The following is a 16,765-nucleotide window of genomic DNA, read 5'->3' on the forward strand; positions in this document are numbered from 1 at the left end:
TTAGATCCTGGGTTTTTTGTTGGACCTTAGCCTTTAGCCATCTGTAATGCTGGTTTGCTGCTCCAGAGTTGGGTTGTTGTTTAAGGCTCAGAAATGCCCTGCGCTTGCAATCTATTAGCTCTTGAATCTCCTGATCATTCTCATCAAACCAGTCCTGGTGTTTCCTGGTTGAGTGACCGAGTGTCTCTTCACAGGCACTGGTTATGGAGGCCTGGAGGGCAGACCAAGCGCTGTGGGCATTCTGTGCCTCAGGGTCATCAAGGCACGCCAGGTTAGCTGTGAGGCGCTGGCTGTAAAGCTCTCTTAGCTGGGTCCTTAAGTGCCCCGGCATTGACTTTTTTGTGACACTGCTTCTGCTGTCCCCTTCGCTTTGGGGCTATGTTGAAGTCAATGATGGATCGGATTAGGCGGTGGTCCATCCAGCAGTCATCAGCTCCTCTCAGCATTTCCAAAATTATTTGTTCTGCATACGATTTTGTGTTTGGTTACTGTGAACAATGTTCCTGCACATTGTACCATCATCTGTGTCGCTCTTATAAACAAGCTATCATCATCATCATCATCATAGGCAGCCCCTCGGAATCGAGGAAGACTTGCTTCCACTCCTGAAGTGAGTTCTTAGGTGGCTGAACAGTCCAATACGAGAGCCACAGTCCCTGTCACAGGTGGACAGACAGTGGTTGAGGGAAAGGGTGGGTGGGACTGGTTTGCCGCACGCTCCTTGAAAAGTTCATGCTCTTGATGACAACAAGCCAAGATCGACCATGGCCATCCAATACTCTGGTTCTATCTTGTGAAAGCGATATCTTAGAATCAATTGCAAACCATTACATTATATCGAGTTTGGCATTAACCAGTCAAGTGAGAAAGAAATGGCTGATTGGCTGATCGGCATGGATCATCTTCTTAATCTTTTTTTGCTACTTTCGGCAATATAAAGGCTTAGCATTGTGATCGAGTTAAGTGTGTGGTTATATATACATTCATTTAGTTCTATCGGGCTGAAACTTGACGGGGCGGGGGGCAGGGATGGGGGGGGAGCCGTGGGGGGGGGTGGGGGGAAGCTGTGAGGAGTGCGAAGTGGCAGGGAGCCGCGGGGGGGAGGGGTGGGAGGGCCACGGGGGGTGGGGTTCCTGTCGGCTTTTGCCACATGCTGCGGAGTTTTGCTTTCATAGCATGTGTAGTTTTACTTTGACGGATTCCCCGCCCGGATTGGCTGGCTTGGCTTCCAATCAGGCAGGGAGCACTTGGAGGAGGCTGCAGCCACAATTAACTCACCTGCTGCTGCCCGTGGGAATGTGAGGGTTGTGGGACCTACAGCCACACTAGTCTGAAAACGCCCGATCTTGTATGATCTTGGAAACTAAGCAGAGTCAGGCCTGGTTAGTACTTGGATAGCAGACTGCCTGGGAATACCAGGTGCAGTAGGCTTTTGATTTTATATGTTTTAAAGTCTAATTTATTTTAAATGCCAGTTTTAGTGTCCCCCTCCCCTTTTATAGGGGGCACTTGGAAAAAATTATGATTTTAGTGCCCAAAAAACCCCCCAAAAAACCCCAAAAATCACCATTAAAAAAAAGGGCACGTGAAAAGTGTTTGGAGTGACCCCCAGATCGGGGGGCACTTGATTTAATGTTGATTTTGTTTACTCCAAAAGAGTTGTGAGGGTTGTGGGTGCATCCCCGACTGATGGTAGGGGAACTTGGGGAGCCAGGGGTGGGGGTGGGGAGGACCATTATATCTTTTCCCCGAAGCTGGCCTTGCCTCCCTTTAGCTGCCAGATTTCCCGAGGCCTGGGAAACCCGAGTTATACTTGCAAAGCAGATTAAAGCAGATACTGCCAGCCTCATTAGGATACTTAATTGGCCGAACCCCCTCCTGGGAGTGGGTTGGCTGCTTGCCCGTGTCCGGCCTCCGTTAAACCGGAAGTGGGCGGATTGGAGGCAGGTTGGGGTTGGGGCTTAATATTTTTAAAGGTTTAACATGTTACCCGACCCCAACCCACCTGTATTTGCTGGTTAGGATTCAGCCCATAGACACTGGACAGGTTGGGGCAAAATTAGCTCAGGGGAGGGGGCTCTGCCAATTATGAGTGAGGGGATGGGCGTTGTTATTGGTACCATTGTTATCTCAAAATGACTGGCAGACTCGAACGCTGGAGCCCAGAATCACTTCCATCCATGGTTATGCGCGGACTCTAAATTTAACCCAAAATAAATCTGTTGGAGAAGATTTTCTCTACAGTGTCGTCTGTGGTTCAGTGGGCAGCATACTTGCCTCTGAGTCAGCAGGCTGTGGGTTACCAATCCCACTCCAGGGACTTGAGCACAAAAATCTAGGCTGACACTCCCAGTGCAGTGCTGAGGGAGTGCTGCACTGTCGGAGGTGCCGTCTTTTGGATGAGGCATTAAACTAAGGCCCCATCTGCTCTCAGGTGGATGTAAAAGATCCCATGGCACTATTTTGAAGAAGAGCAGGGGGGTGTCCTGGGGCCAATATTTATCCCTCAACTAACATAAAAAAACAGGTTATCTGGTCATCATCACATTGCTGTTTGTGGGAGATTGCTGTGTGTAAATTGGCTGTCACGTTTCCCACATTACAACAGTGACTACACTCCAAAAGTACTTCATTGACTGTAAAGTGCTTTGAGACATCCGGTGGTCGTGAAAGGTGCTATATAAATGCAAGTCTTTCTTCTTTGCTGGCCCCAATCAGACACTTTAAACCTTTTATTCTGGATGCAAGGGCACTGTAGTGTGTGTAACAGGTGAGCGTAAAGTCAAGGCCGGAAAGCCTACGTTACATTTATATCAAAGGTTTGTGGACAAAATTGGCTGCATATCAATAAAGTGATAGCCAAGCTCCTCTTTAATTTACAGTGAAAGGCACTTTGTCTCATGGCAATCTTCCTTCTACACCTCCTCCTCCTCCTCCCTTTCATTCAGATGATAAGAACATTCTAGGAATGTCCGTACATGATTGAAACATCATACATCCTCCTCCATTCACTAACAAAAAACAAACGTGAGTATAAAGCAGAGGAAAATCACCTTATCGTTTTGCTTGCAGTAGCCTAGGTTAGTTCCAATATTTGCAGTGTAAGGGTACATCATCGTCAGACAAATATACAGCCAGATTGTAAAGTTAAATGTGGAATTAAAAGTCTTGCCTGTCCTGTTTTAATGCTGGTTGTGTGTCCCGGTCACAGATTAATTCCACTTCATATCACGTAAGGTTTGATTTATCATATAACTTATATTCACGCAATGGCCGTATTCTACCTAGTTATGCATGATCCCAACTGAATATTATTTTACTGAATTGACATTTGCCCATGTGCTGAGTCAGTCAGCTGCCCCCATGGCACACATGCTGAACATTTATACCATCCAGGACAGCAGCGCGAGATCTCAATTAGTCACCTACGCTATTCTATATAGCATCTCTGACTTCTCAGCTCAGTTTAAGAGAAAGCAGACTCGACAATTAACTAAAACGAGAGCAGATTACTACAGCATACAATGCAGCCTGTAGTGCCAAGTTATTACAATGCTGAAATCACAACGAAAATGCAATTATGGATATTGGTACTGCAGCAAAGTTGCATGGAGGGGGCACCAACAGACCTTGGAGGAATTTCTTGATGTGTGACAATCAGCAATATGATTCTCTATATTGGACATTGAGTGACAAGAGGCAACCTATCAATTTTTTGATTGTAAGAATACAAGTCCTGGACTTCACTTTCCATAAAGGAATGCAGAATTCTCGTAGAATTACAGAAATTTACAACACAGAAGGAGGCCATTCGGCCTATCGTGTCCGGCCGGCCGACAAAGAGTTACCCAGCCTAATCCCACTTTCCAGCTCTGGGTCTGTAGCTCTGTAGGTTACGGCGCTTCAAGGGCACATTCAAGTACTTTTTAAATATGATGAGTGTTTCTATAGGTCTCTCATAATTTTATACACCTCAATTAACTTTCCCCTCAGCCTCTAAAGAAAACAGTTCAGGCAACATCCTGGTAAATCTCTTCTGCACCCTCTCTAGTGAGATCACAACCATGGTGCTAACTAGTAAATTGAGCAATGGACTAATGCAACACATTTTGTTGCTCCACAACTATTATTAGCCAGTTCATGTTCGAGTTAAAGGGCAGGAGAAAAGCAGGCAAATGTCCATCTCCCCTGCCTTTATATGATGGGTTGGATGATGTCTAAGCTCAGGACTCTGTGCAGCTGCCCATCCAGTCAATGTTTGTGGTGGCAAAAACACTACTAATTCTCAGTACTTACTTTCCTGACCAGAATTGGTATTGTCGATCTACAGAGATGGAAGTGTGCTAACGAGGGGTATTTATGGCAATAGATGCAGGTGATTTGGGGTACTTAAAGATATTTGGTGAAATCCATAATGTTGTTCCTACCATTCTGAAAGGAATCATAAATGTATTTGGGATAAAATGTCTTAATTTCCGCAATTGTCAGGCATCAGAAAGTGGATGAGGTGAAGCCAGGCATTAGACATATTGCCAGCAGATGGTTATCCATGCTGTGAAAGACTACACCTCTGGGGTGAAATGGGACCAGAAACCTGAAATTACATATGACACCCCCATATTTACAGGTTATCCTGTTTTCCTAAAGATATCCGTAATATGGGTAAGTTAAGAGGCAAGTTGGTGCAAATGATCCTGCTAATTAGTGCAAGACTTATTTGATGTGAGGCTGCTGCTCTATGCTCAGTGTATGCTCACTTGCCAAGGGCGTCACTCACCTGAGACCCAGAGTGTGACAAAGACATCTTGATAATGGCAGCTAAGTTGCCTTCTGGCATCTCAAATGAGGCAGTGGCAGAACAGGTTAATGTTAGTGTGACCTTTACATGGAGGGAAAGAGCATGATTGATTCCTGGCAGTATGAGATTCATTGTTTCCCCTGAACCCACCACAAACAGGCAGAACTCTGCACTATTTGAACATATGCCTCCAATGACCTTTGGTCGTGCAAATTTAAAAGAACAAAAACCAGCTGGTTTGAGTCATATTTTGTACACTTTTAATTTAAAGAAAGACTTGCATTTCCATAGCGCCATTCATGACCACCAGATGTCTCAAAGTGCTTTACAGCCAATGAAATACTGTTTCAAGTGTAGTCCACTGTTGTAATGTAGGAAACATAGGAGCCAATTTGCACACAGCAAGCTCCCACAAACAATATGATAATGACCAGATAATCTGTTTTAGTGATGTTGATTGAGAGATAAATATTGGCTTGGGTTTTTTGAAATAGTGTCACATGAGGATCTTTCACATCCACCTGAGAGAGCAGACGGGGCCTCGGTTTAACACCTCATCTGACAGTGCAGCGCTCCCTCAGTACTGCACTGGGAGTGTCAGCCTGGATTATGTGCTCAAGTTCCTGGAGTGGGTCTTGAACCCACAACCTTTTGACTCGGAGGTGAGAGTGCTGCCTACTGAGCGCCACTGACACATTAGTGTGGGATTGTCATGGAGTCTCTTCCCCTGGGGTTACCACTTTAGTGTCATGCAGACATTAAGAAACAAAGAGCCAAGTTGTAGGGAACGAAGTCAAGAGTCGTGCAGTGCAGCACTTGGAATGTTTGTGGGTAAGTAACAGCAGCTTGAAGCTCCTGTCATTCGATTCTCTGCGAAGTGACAATTTGAAGATCAACAAAGTTTAATGAATAGTCGAACAATAGTCATTTGTGAAGGCACCCATCCATTTAAATACTTAATAGTGATACTCAACAAAAGCTTCACAGCCAGCTACTGTTTCCACAATTTCACAGTTCATATAACATAAGCTAGATTTTATTACAATTGTCTCACGGTCTTTGCCACGACACTTTTTAATGGTCTGTCAGCTTTAACACCATGATTTTATGAATTTGGGGAAGGAGGAGTAATTCTGTGACACTCATGCTACAAAGTGAGGTAACAAAGAGTGCATCGAACATTGGAACATTGTCATTTTGTTAAAAATAAAATTTAAATTGAATTTAAAAAGCCTCGAAACGCCTCAGTTTGGAGGCCATCCAATGTCCGCTCACCCCTATGACCACCCATGGTCTTCCCGCGTCTTGGTTTTTTTCCCTCTATGTGATTGCTGTTATATCTGTAATGCACTTATGAATGACTCCATGAGGCAATGTGTTGTACTCAAACTGTAGTGACCTTGGTCCTTTATTCGTAACTCCAGAGTGAGGCACAGGCATGGTGGGCAGCCTTTTATACTGGGCCCTGCACACCTATGCAGGTGATCCTCAGGTCTCCCACCACAGTGCCCTCTGGTAGACAGCCTCTGCCACAGGGAAAGGAAACCCCGGTCTCCATCAGTTGCACCCTCTAGTGGTGCCAGCGTGGTATATACACAGTGTAAACCTTATTGATGGTATATCAGGTAACAAGTCTCCATCTTATGCAACTATACAGTGACTACACAGAGAGTATATCTAAAGTCTGCATATATAACATCACTCTCCCCGTCCTTTGTGCCGATTACTTTTGCATTATGTGCTCTGGCTTAGCTCTCCCCAGACTTAAGTGCTCTCTCCCTGTTAACCCCCAAGTCCTTTTGTCACAACATTGGGTTGTGGTTACCAGTTTGGATGGTTCAATGATGCAGTGGAGGTTCCAGTGGGTTCTGGGTGTGATCCATGCGGTCGTGCGCCAGGATTGGGTAGATTACATTCATGGTTCAGTCATGATAAGTACTGAGGTAGCAGTACAGGTATGCGAGGACGCAGGTTCCAGAGCAACCGGACGGAGTCCTAGTCGTCTGATAGCGGAGCTACACCCGCTGCTAGCAGGGTGAGCTTGGTTCGCTCACCTAGCCAGGACTCAGGGCCTTTGCCGTTGCCTAGTGGTGAGCAGAGCCACAGATGTGTGTAACCTCCTTGTCCTCCTTTGAGGGCTGCAGAATCTTCTGCCTGCTCTTTAACGGTGTTGGGAACCTGGCTGTTCCAGGTTCCGTTTGGGGAACTCGTTGGTTCTGACCTTTCGCTCCCGGACATGGCCGAGGTAGCGACTGTGTCTGGGGGCTGCACCGTCTCCACCCGTGTGGTGGGCAACGGCGGCCGATTGCGCGTATTGGCATCGCTTTTGTTTCCAGGTCCGTGGCAAATAGTGTCATCGGGTGTCTGCAGCGTAGGATAGACCTGGGGCAAGGTATCAGGATCAGTGCCTTTACCCTCCCGAATGCGCTCGCTTGCTACTTTTGGGGACACTATTCCCTACATCTCGCAACAACTTTTTGTTCACAATCTTAATCGGTTCGTTACATTGATTGCCATGCATACAATGTTTCTAAGTTCAGTTGGTTGCAGGTCCCCTTTAAGAGAACCCTGCTGGCTTTACCCCAATCAAATCCTTTGTTAGACGCCACGTGTTGGTCCCTCAGTGTTGTACCTGATGTGGCCGCGGCCATCGTTTTTTTCAGCCACGCTGCACCTCGCTGCAGCAGGGACACCATCTTGCCTCTGTCCTCGAGGTCGACTGCCTTGATCCTTCTCTCCCGCGATTCTGCCACAAAAGCTGGAAGAGTGCCTGTGAATTCGATCTTCCTCCCCAGGAGTCCTGCCACAGGAGCCTGGAATGTACTTTTAGGTCGTTCCGGTGGGATCATTGCCACGCAGTCGTGATGGATGGTCTGTGTCTCAGGTGCTGTGCTGGTCTGTTCTCTGGTGCCTGGCCCAAGCGAAGGTGAGGTTTTACTCTGCCTCTGAGCACGGGGGACATCGATTGCTGGAGTGAAGAGGTCTTCCCATTTCCACTGGATCTTCCCCATCCACCTTCTTCCGAGCAGCGTTGGACCATCACCTGCAACAATCCACAGAGGTAACTTGTGCACCAGGCCATTATGGATTACACTTATATCCGCACTACCAAGGACTGGGATTAGGTGAAGGTGCGCAACTTTTCCTGTACCGGAACCAGCTCGGGTCGTTTTTCATTCCATAGCCTCTCAAAGGCATCCTGGCTCATCACTGACTGGTTCGCTCCTATGTCCACTAACATGAACGCCATTTATCTCGACTTCCATCTTCACTGGAGGACAATCGATGGTGCAGGTATACACTCCATACACTTCTTCTTGGGGCTGAGCTGCCTCTCTGGCCAAATCATCATACTCCCCGAAGGATTCAAAGTCATCTACCGACTTCTCTGCTAGACGGTGAGTCCTATTTCTTTAACATATACGCTGGAGGTGGCCCTTTGTGTTACAAGCTTTGCATACGTACTCAGCAAACCGACACTGGTGAGCCCAATGGTTTCCTCTGCAACGCCAGCATGGTGCTACTCGATTAGCACCCCTCGGCGGACTCGGAGTTCTGGAACCCTGAGGTCTGTGCTCTCTGCCCTGGGCAGAGCCACATTCTACAGTCTTGCCTGTGAAAGGCACCATTCTGTGTACAGTACTTGCCGGGTTTGAATCCACAGGATGAATAATTTGCTTGGTGCTGCAGGTCGAGGTCATGAACGCCTGACTGATGCTGATGGCCTTCTGCAGGTTGACTGTGGTGTTGGCAGATAATAGCTTGTGAAGGAGGCCCTCGTGGCCAATTCCTATAACGAAGATGTCCCGCAATGCTTCGTTGAGGTGCGTGCCAAAATCACGCAGTGCCGCAAGTCTCCTGAGGTCGGCAGCATATTTTGCAATCTCCTGGCCCTCAGGTCTGCGGTGAGTGTACAATCTGTGCCTGGCCGTGAGGATGCTCTGTTTTGGTTTTAGTTGGTTGCGACTTAGTTCAGTCAGCACATCGTATGTCTTATCCTTGGCCTTCGTGGGTGCCAGCAAGTCCCTGACGAGGCGATCGACCTCGGGCCCACAACTGGTCAGCAGTATAGCCTTGTGCTTCTCCACCAATGTGTCCGTCTCCTCTGCCAGGTCGTTTGCCATGAAATATTGCTCGAGCCTTTCTGTGAAGGCATCCCAATCATCATCCTCTGCAAAGTCTTTTAGTGTGCCAAAGGTAGCCATAATCGCGTGAAAGTTCATATTCTCATCGCCAGTTGTTATGTCTGTAATGCACTTATGAATGACTCCACGAGGCAATGTGTTGTACTCAAACTGTAGTGACCTTGGTCCTTTATTCGTAACTCCAGAGTGAGGCACAAGCGTGGTGGGCAGCCTTTTATACTGGGCCCTGCACACCTATGCAGGTGACCCTCAGGTCTCCCACCACATTGCCCTCTGGTGGACAGCCTCTGCCACAGGGACAGGAAACCCCGGTCTCCACCAGTTACACCCTCTAGTGGTGCCAGCATAGTATATACACAGTGTAAACCTTATTGATAGAACATCAGGTAACAAGTCTCCATCTTATGCAACTATACAGTGACTACACAGAGTATAACTATAGTCTGCATATATAACAATTGCAGGAGAAATACCACTTTTGAACTTCCTGTACCATGCAAGGTCATTTCCTCCCTGGATGCAGATTTCATTTGGCATGCTGAACAATAGCTTGCCAGAATGCAATCAGATATGATGATTAATGTGAATCTGGAGGTATGTAACAAAACATCACAGCCATGACTACAATCAATTATTTTCTGAAGGAACACTGAATCGCACTTTGCATTGGCATTGGTACAAATGCAAAATGAACAAATATAATTTAGCATCCCATCTGCAAAAGTGCCTAAGCACCATTTGCAGAAAATTGCAAATGAGCAGATTCAAAAAGATTAAAGGAAGAGGAGCCTTAGAAAGATAGGAAGGAACAAGATCAAAATCAAAGTTGCAATTAGAATTTAAGAATATTCATATTGTTTTGTATCATTATCTGCAATTTTAGGGAGCTGTAATTGCTACTTTCAAAGGAAACTGGTGCCTTTTTAGTAAGTCTTTTTATTGCTTGTATCTTTGTGGATAAGTCACATCAGTTGCCGTGGACCTCCTGATAGAACTGTGAGCTTTGCTGACTCTCCTCAAACACATCTTGGGTGGCAATGCAGATCAAGCGCTATCGGTTCGGCCGCCCACTATACACCCATTGTACTCCCGTTATACGCCCATTGTACACCCGTTATAACACATTATACGCCCGCTATATGACCATTATACACCCGTTATACACCCATTATAAACCCGCTATACACCCGTTATACACACATTATACGCCCGCTATATGACCATTATACACCCGTTATACACCCATTATAAACCCGCTATGCAACCGTTATACACCCATTATACACCCGTTATACGGCCATTATACACCTGTTATATGCCCACAATATGCCCAATAAACGCCCATTATACACCCGCTATACACTTGACAGCAATGGATGGAATATTTGGCGGGTGTATAACAGGCAGCAGATACGATGCTGCCCGTATTTGCACTACCGCCCAAGGCAAATTCCTTTCCCGTGGCGTCTCAGTAGTGCCCGAACTGAGATGAACTATTTTACTTTGATCGAGAGTCGGTACAGTATCGGATAACCATGCAGGTCATTTCCACAAAATGAATATTCGGCGGGTGTATAACAGGCAGCCGATACGATACATGACCTCATCTCTCTCATCTAGAGGGAGGAGAGCATGCCAGGAGATTTCAGAGATGCAGTGATCGTGACCAAATTCAAAAAAGGGGACAAGTCCGACTGTGGCATCTACAGGAATCTCCCTTCTATCAGCCACTGGGAAAGTTGTTGCTAGAGTCCTCAATCGTCTTCTCCCTGTGGCGGAGGAGCTCCTCTCGGAGTCGCAATGCGGATTTCGTCCCCTACAGAGCACAACGGACATGATCTTTGCAGCGCGACAGCTGCAGGAAAAATGCAGGGAGCAGCACCAGCCCTTATACATGGCCTTCTTCGACCTTGCAAAGGCCTTTGACACAGCGAGGGTCTATGGAGCGTCCTCCTCCGTTTCGGGTGCCCCCAAAAGTTCATCAACATCCTCCGCCTGCTCAACATGCAGGCCATGATCCTTGCCAACGGATTCATTACAGACCCAATCCACGTCCGGACAGGGGTCAAACAGGGCTGCGTCATCGCCCCAACCCTCTTCTCAATCTTGCTCGCTGCCATGCTCCACCTCACAGTCAACAAGTTCCTCGTTGGAGTAGAACTAAACTACAGAACCAGTGGGAAGCTGTTCAACCTTCGCCGTCTCCAGGCCAGGTCCAAGACCACCCCAACCTCTGTCGTCGAGCTACAGTAAGCGAACGACGCCTGCGTTTGTGCACACACAGAGGCTGAACTCCAGGACATAGTTGACATATTTACCGAGGCGTACGAAAGCATGGGCCTTACGCTAAACATCCGTAAGACGAAGGTCCTCCACCAGCCTGTCCTCGCCGCACAACACTGCCCCCCAGTCATCAAGATCCATGGCGCAGCCCAGGACAACATAGACCATTTCCCATACCTCGGGAGCCTTTTATCAAACAAGAGCAGACATTGCTGAGGAGATTCAACACCGCCTCCAGTGTGCCAGTGCAGCCTTCGGCCACCTGAGGAAAAGAGTGTTCGAAGACCAGGCCCTCAAATCTACACTAAGCTCATGGTCTACAGGGCTGTAGTAATACCCACCCTCCTGTATGGCTCAGAAACATGGACCATGTACATTAGACACCTCAAGTCGCTGGAGAAATACCACCAATGATGTCTTCGCAAGATCCTACAAATCCCCTGGGAGGACAGACACACCAACATTAGTGTCCTCGCCCAGGCCAACATCCCCAGCATCGAAGCACTGACCACGCTTGATCAGCTCCGCTGGGCAGGCCACATTATCCGCATGCCAGACACGAGACTCCCAAAGCAAGTGCTCTACTCGGAACTCCTTCATGGCAAACGAGCCAAAGGTGGACAGAGGAAATGTCACTGGAGTTCAGAAGAATGAGAGGGGACCTCATAGAAACGTTTAAAATTCTGACGGGGTTAAACAGGTTAGATGCAGGAAGAATGTTCCCAATGTTGGGGAAGTCCAGAACCAGGGGACACAGTCTAAGGATAAGGCGTAAGCCATTTAGGACCGAGATGAGGAGGAATTTCTTCACCCAGAGAGTGGTGAACCTGTGGAATTCTCTACCACAGAAAGTTGTTGAGGCCAATTCACTAAATATATTCAAAAAGGAGTTAGATGAAGTCCTTACTACTAGGGGGATCAAGGGGTATGGTGAGAAAGCAGGAATGAGGTACTGAAGTTGAATGTTCAACCATGAACTCATTGAATGGTGGTGCAGGCTAGAAGGGACGAATGGCCTACTCCTGCACCTATTTTCTATGTTTCTATGTTAAGGACACCCTCAAAGCCTCCTGATAAAGTGCAACATCCCCACCGACACCTGGGAGTCCCTGGCCAAAGACCGCCCTAAGTGGCTGAAGTGCATCCGGGAGGACGCTGAGCACCTCGAGTCTCAACACCGAGAGCATGCAGAAATCAAGCACAGGCAGCGGAAAGAACATGTGGCAAACCTGTCCCACCCTCCCTTTCCCTCAACGACTATCTGTCCCACCTGTGATAGGGACTGTGGCTCTCATACTGGACTGTTCAGCCACCGAAGGACTCATGCTAAGAGTGGAAGCAAGGTTTCCTCGATTCCGAGGGACTGCCTATGATGATGATGATATGCCCACCATATGCCCAATAAATGCCCGTTATACACCCGCTATACACGGAATATTTGGCGGGTGTATAACAGGCAGCGGATACGATGCTGCCCGTATTTGCACTACCGCCCAAGGCAAATTCTTTTCCCGTGGCGTCTCAGTAGTGCCCGAACTGAGATGAACTATTTTACTTTGATCGAGAGTCGGTACAGTATCGGATAACCATGCAGGTCATTTCCACAAAATGGATATTCGTGGCGAGATGAAGCCTCTGGAATCTGAATATAACAGTCATTAAAAAAAAATCACTAAAAGCTGTTGCAAACTCTGTATCCCATTTACCGATTCACTGTACCGACTCAGTGCAGAGTAACTGTGGCAATGCACCCCACCACCATATCACACCCGCATTCCTGTGACTCTGCGTTTCATGCCTCTGCAAGAGTTGAATTGTGACAGTGCAAAGTGTAAGCCTGGCCCTGGGTTGACACAGCGATGAGCTTTTCACATTCTGTGTGTATCCACAGGTAACAAGGTAGCCAGTGCAGTGAACAGCGATCACTACGCTGCCATTCTGAAGTCTTCCTTCTTAGGCAGTCCCCGGAGTTGAGGATGACTTGCTTCCACATTAACACGAGTTCTCAGGTGAGTGATGAGACCAATGCGGGACCGACAGTCTCGGTCACAGGTGGGGCAGACGGTGGTTGGAGGGACGGGTGGGTGGGGAGCTTGGTTTGTGCACTCTTCCGCTGTTTGCGCTTGGCTTCCGCGTACTCCCGGCGAAGAGACTCGAGGCGTTCGGCGCCCTCCCGGATGCTTCTCCTCCACTTTGAGCAGTCCTGGACCAGGGATTCCCAGGTGTCGGTGGGGATGTTGCACTTTTTCCAAGGAGGCTTTGAGGGAGTCCTTGAAATGTTTCCTCTGCCCACCTGGGGCTCGCTTGCCATGACGGAGCTTGCGCTTGTTATGGGAATCTATATCGGGCATGCGGACGATGTGGCCCATGCATCGGAGCTGATCGAGTGTGGTCAATACCTCGATGCTGGGGATCTGATGTTTAAGGTGCTATAAATACTGCAGAGGAAACTGGACCCAGAGGAAGCCTGCTAGTTGCTCAATAGTACCAATCTAAATGCAGTGAAGATTGTCTTTGTCGCAGAAACCATCATTATCATCATCATGTACCAAAATTAAATCAAAATATTGGTGTGGTACAACTTCATGCCACTAATAAGCTACAGTAACTGTAAATGAGATGAGTGTAAACTGTAAAGGTATAATGAATCCATTATGGATAAATGAGAGACTCCTACATTATTTACCATTGTCATTTGTGTTGTAGCTACACAGCATTCAACTGAAATTAATGAACGAAAATCACAATATGATTCAATCCACAAACTGTGGAATATAATGTTGTGAGAGCCCTTGTTCAGCAGATGTCAGATTGCCATTGTGAGGCCTGTTTGGCCAGTGTTACTGACTCATTTGACTGATGGTTCCTGCTCCTTGATTCTCAGCTACATTTCATCACTAAACACAAAGTTCTGCTTTGGCACCATTTAAAGGCAGAGATTGCTATTCATGATATCAGCAGATGGATGTTCAATGTGGTTGTATGAATTTTCTCTGTTACCTATATTTAGTGTCAGCCGTGGCTCAGTGAGCAGTAGCACTCTCTCTCGCCTCGGAGTCAGAAGGTTGTAGGTTCAAGTCCCACTCCTAGTGCAGTGCTAAGGGAGTGCTGCACTGTCAGAGGTGCCATCTTTTGGATGAAACATTAAATCGTGGCCCTGTCTGCTCTCAGGTGGATGTAAAAGATCCTATGGCACTATTTTGAAGATGAGCAGAGGAGTTATCCCCGGTGTCCTGGGGCCAATATTTATCCCTCAAGCAACATAACAAAAACAAATTATCTGGTCATGATCACGTTGCTGTTTGTGGGAGCTTGCTGCGTTTCCCACATTACAACAGTGACTGCACTCCAAAAGTACTTCATTGGCTGTAAAGAGCTTTGAGACATCCGGAGGTCGTGAAAGGCACTATATAAATGTAAGCCGTTCTTTTTTCTTTTTAACCGAGGCATTAACCCATTTAAATTAAATGGACTTGCATCGACATTAAATTTGACCCATTTTTAGCCCTTATTTTGGCTTTTATATTCTCCATATATTGACGTTATATTTTGCAAAGTCTTCAAAACATTTAGGTGCTCCTTTCCTGTTTTGACAATGTCAAATTGTACATCAGTTGTGCACGGTTTGTCCTGTTGGTGAGTCATGAAACCTGCTCACTTTGAGGCACCGTACAGCTGGGTGATGAGCAGTGGGTGTACTCAGTGATCTGGGCAGTCAGCCGGTGTGCTCTGCTATTTTTCGCTGAATGTCCCGATCCCGTGAAGGATACAACCGAGCAAGATGAGCAAACTTTGTGTAGAATGGGCTTACACTCTCTGGGGTTTAGAAGAATGGGAGGTGATCTCATTAAAACATATAAGATTCTGAGGGGGGGCTTGACAGGGTAGATGCAGGGAGGTTATTTCCCCCTAGAGTCTAGAACTAGGGGGCACAGTCTCAGGATAAAGGGTCGGCCATTTGGGACTGAGATGAGGAGGAATTTCTTCACTCGGAGGGCGGTGAATCTTTGGAATTCTCTGCACCAGGGGGCTGTGGATGCTGAGTCTGAGTATATTCAAGGCTGAGATCGATAGATTTTGGAGTCCAGGGGAATCGAGGGATATGGGGATAGGGCAGGAATGTGGAGTTGAGGTCGAAGACCAGCCATGATCTCATTGAATGGCGGAGCAGGCTTGAGGGGCCGTATGGTCGACTCCTGCTCCTAATTCTTGTGGTCTTATGTTCAAACTCCTGATACTTTTTGAATCTATGTGTGTCAGGCAGCAGTGGTTCATGGCTAAGTGTCAGAAAGCAAACATCTTCACCTGCTCTACTGCTTCATTGTTGCTGGTGTAATTTTTGTCTTTCTCAGGCAGTGTTCAGCATGTGAGCGAGTAGCTCGAACGGCCAGAAATGTGCTTGTGATGAAATTGTGCGAAAACTGGTCGACAATTCATTCCGCATTGCCATTTCACTAAAAATAGAGTGGATTCAAACTTGCACAAAAGTGGACAAATGTTCGATGGAGTTGTATGATTTTCTTCTGTTGCCTATATTAACCTCGGCATTAACCCATTTATATTAAATAAACACACTAACAGTAAATTCTACCTTTGTTTTGGCTTTTGTATTCTCCATATATTGACGTTATATTTTGACAAGTCTTCAAAACATCTTGGTGCTCCTTTCCTGTTTTGACAATGTCAACCTGTGCACCTCTTGTGTTTTGGTGAAACTATTTGAAACTCCTGCAAACAGTCTGCGATCACTCGCAGTCCCATCTGTTTCCATCACAGCTCCACCTGGCCACACCACAAGTATGACACAGACTGATATAAGCTTTATGTCTTTCTTTCTTTTTATGGAGAAATCAGAGCAGTGAAGGATTATAGGAACAAGATAAATCAGTCCAAGTGGTTATAATTGTTGTGTATGGAGAAAGAGTCAGACTGAACACTGTGAGCTCAAAGTAAAGTATGACCTCAGTCTTTTATTGCAGGTCGCTGGAGAAATACCACCAGCGATGTCTCAGCAAGATCCTGCAAATCCCCTGGGAGGACAGACGCACAAACATCAGCGTCCTCGTCCAGGTCAACATCCCCAGCATTGAAGCACTGACCACACTTGATCAGCTCTGCTGGGCAGGCCATATAGTTCGCATGCCAGACACGAGACTCCCAAAGTAAGCGCTCTACTCGGAACTCGTCTATGGCAAACGAGCCAAAGGCGGGGAAAGAAAACGTTACCAGGACACCCTCAAAGCCTCCCTGATAAAATGCGACATCCCCACTGACACCTGAGAGTCCTTGGCCAAAGACCGTCCTAAGTGGAGGAAGTGCATCCGGGAGGGCGCTGAGCACCTCGAGTATCGTCGCCGAGAGCATGCAGAAACCAAGCGCAGGCAACGGAAGGAGCGTGCAGCAAACCAGGCTCCCTGCCCACCCTTTCTCTCAATGACTATCTGTCCGACCTGTGACAGAGACTGTGGTTCTCGTATTGGACTGTACAGCCACCTAAGAACTCATGCTAAGAGTGGAAGCAAGTCCCTCGCACTTGCTC

General features: G+C 47.1%; 1 pseudogene; it reads left to right on the forward strand.

Moving 5' to 3' along the window:
• The first annotated feature begins 1,312 nt into the window (after positions 1-1,312).
• LOC139229395 (5S ribosomal RNA) lies at positions 1,313-1,431 on the forward strand (annotated as a pseudogene).
• The last annotated feature ends 15,334 nt before the right edge of the window (positions 1,432-16,765 follow it).

The sequence above is a fragment of the Pristiophorus japonicus genome, chromosome 18, assembly GCF_044704955.1.
Source record: "Pristiophorus japonicus isolate sPriJap1 chromosome 18, sPriJap1.hap1, whole genome shotgun sequence".
NCBI classification, from domain to species: Eukaryota; Metazoa; Chordata; class Chondrichthyes; family Pristiophoridae; genus Pristiophorus; species Pristiophorus japonicus.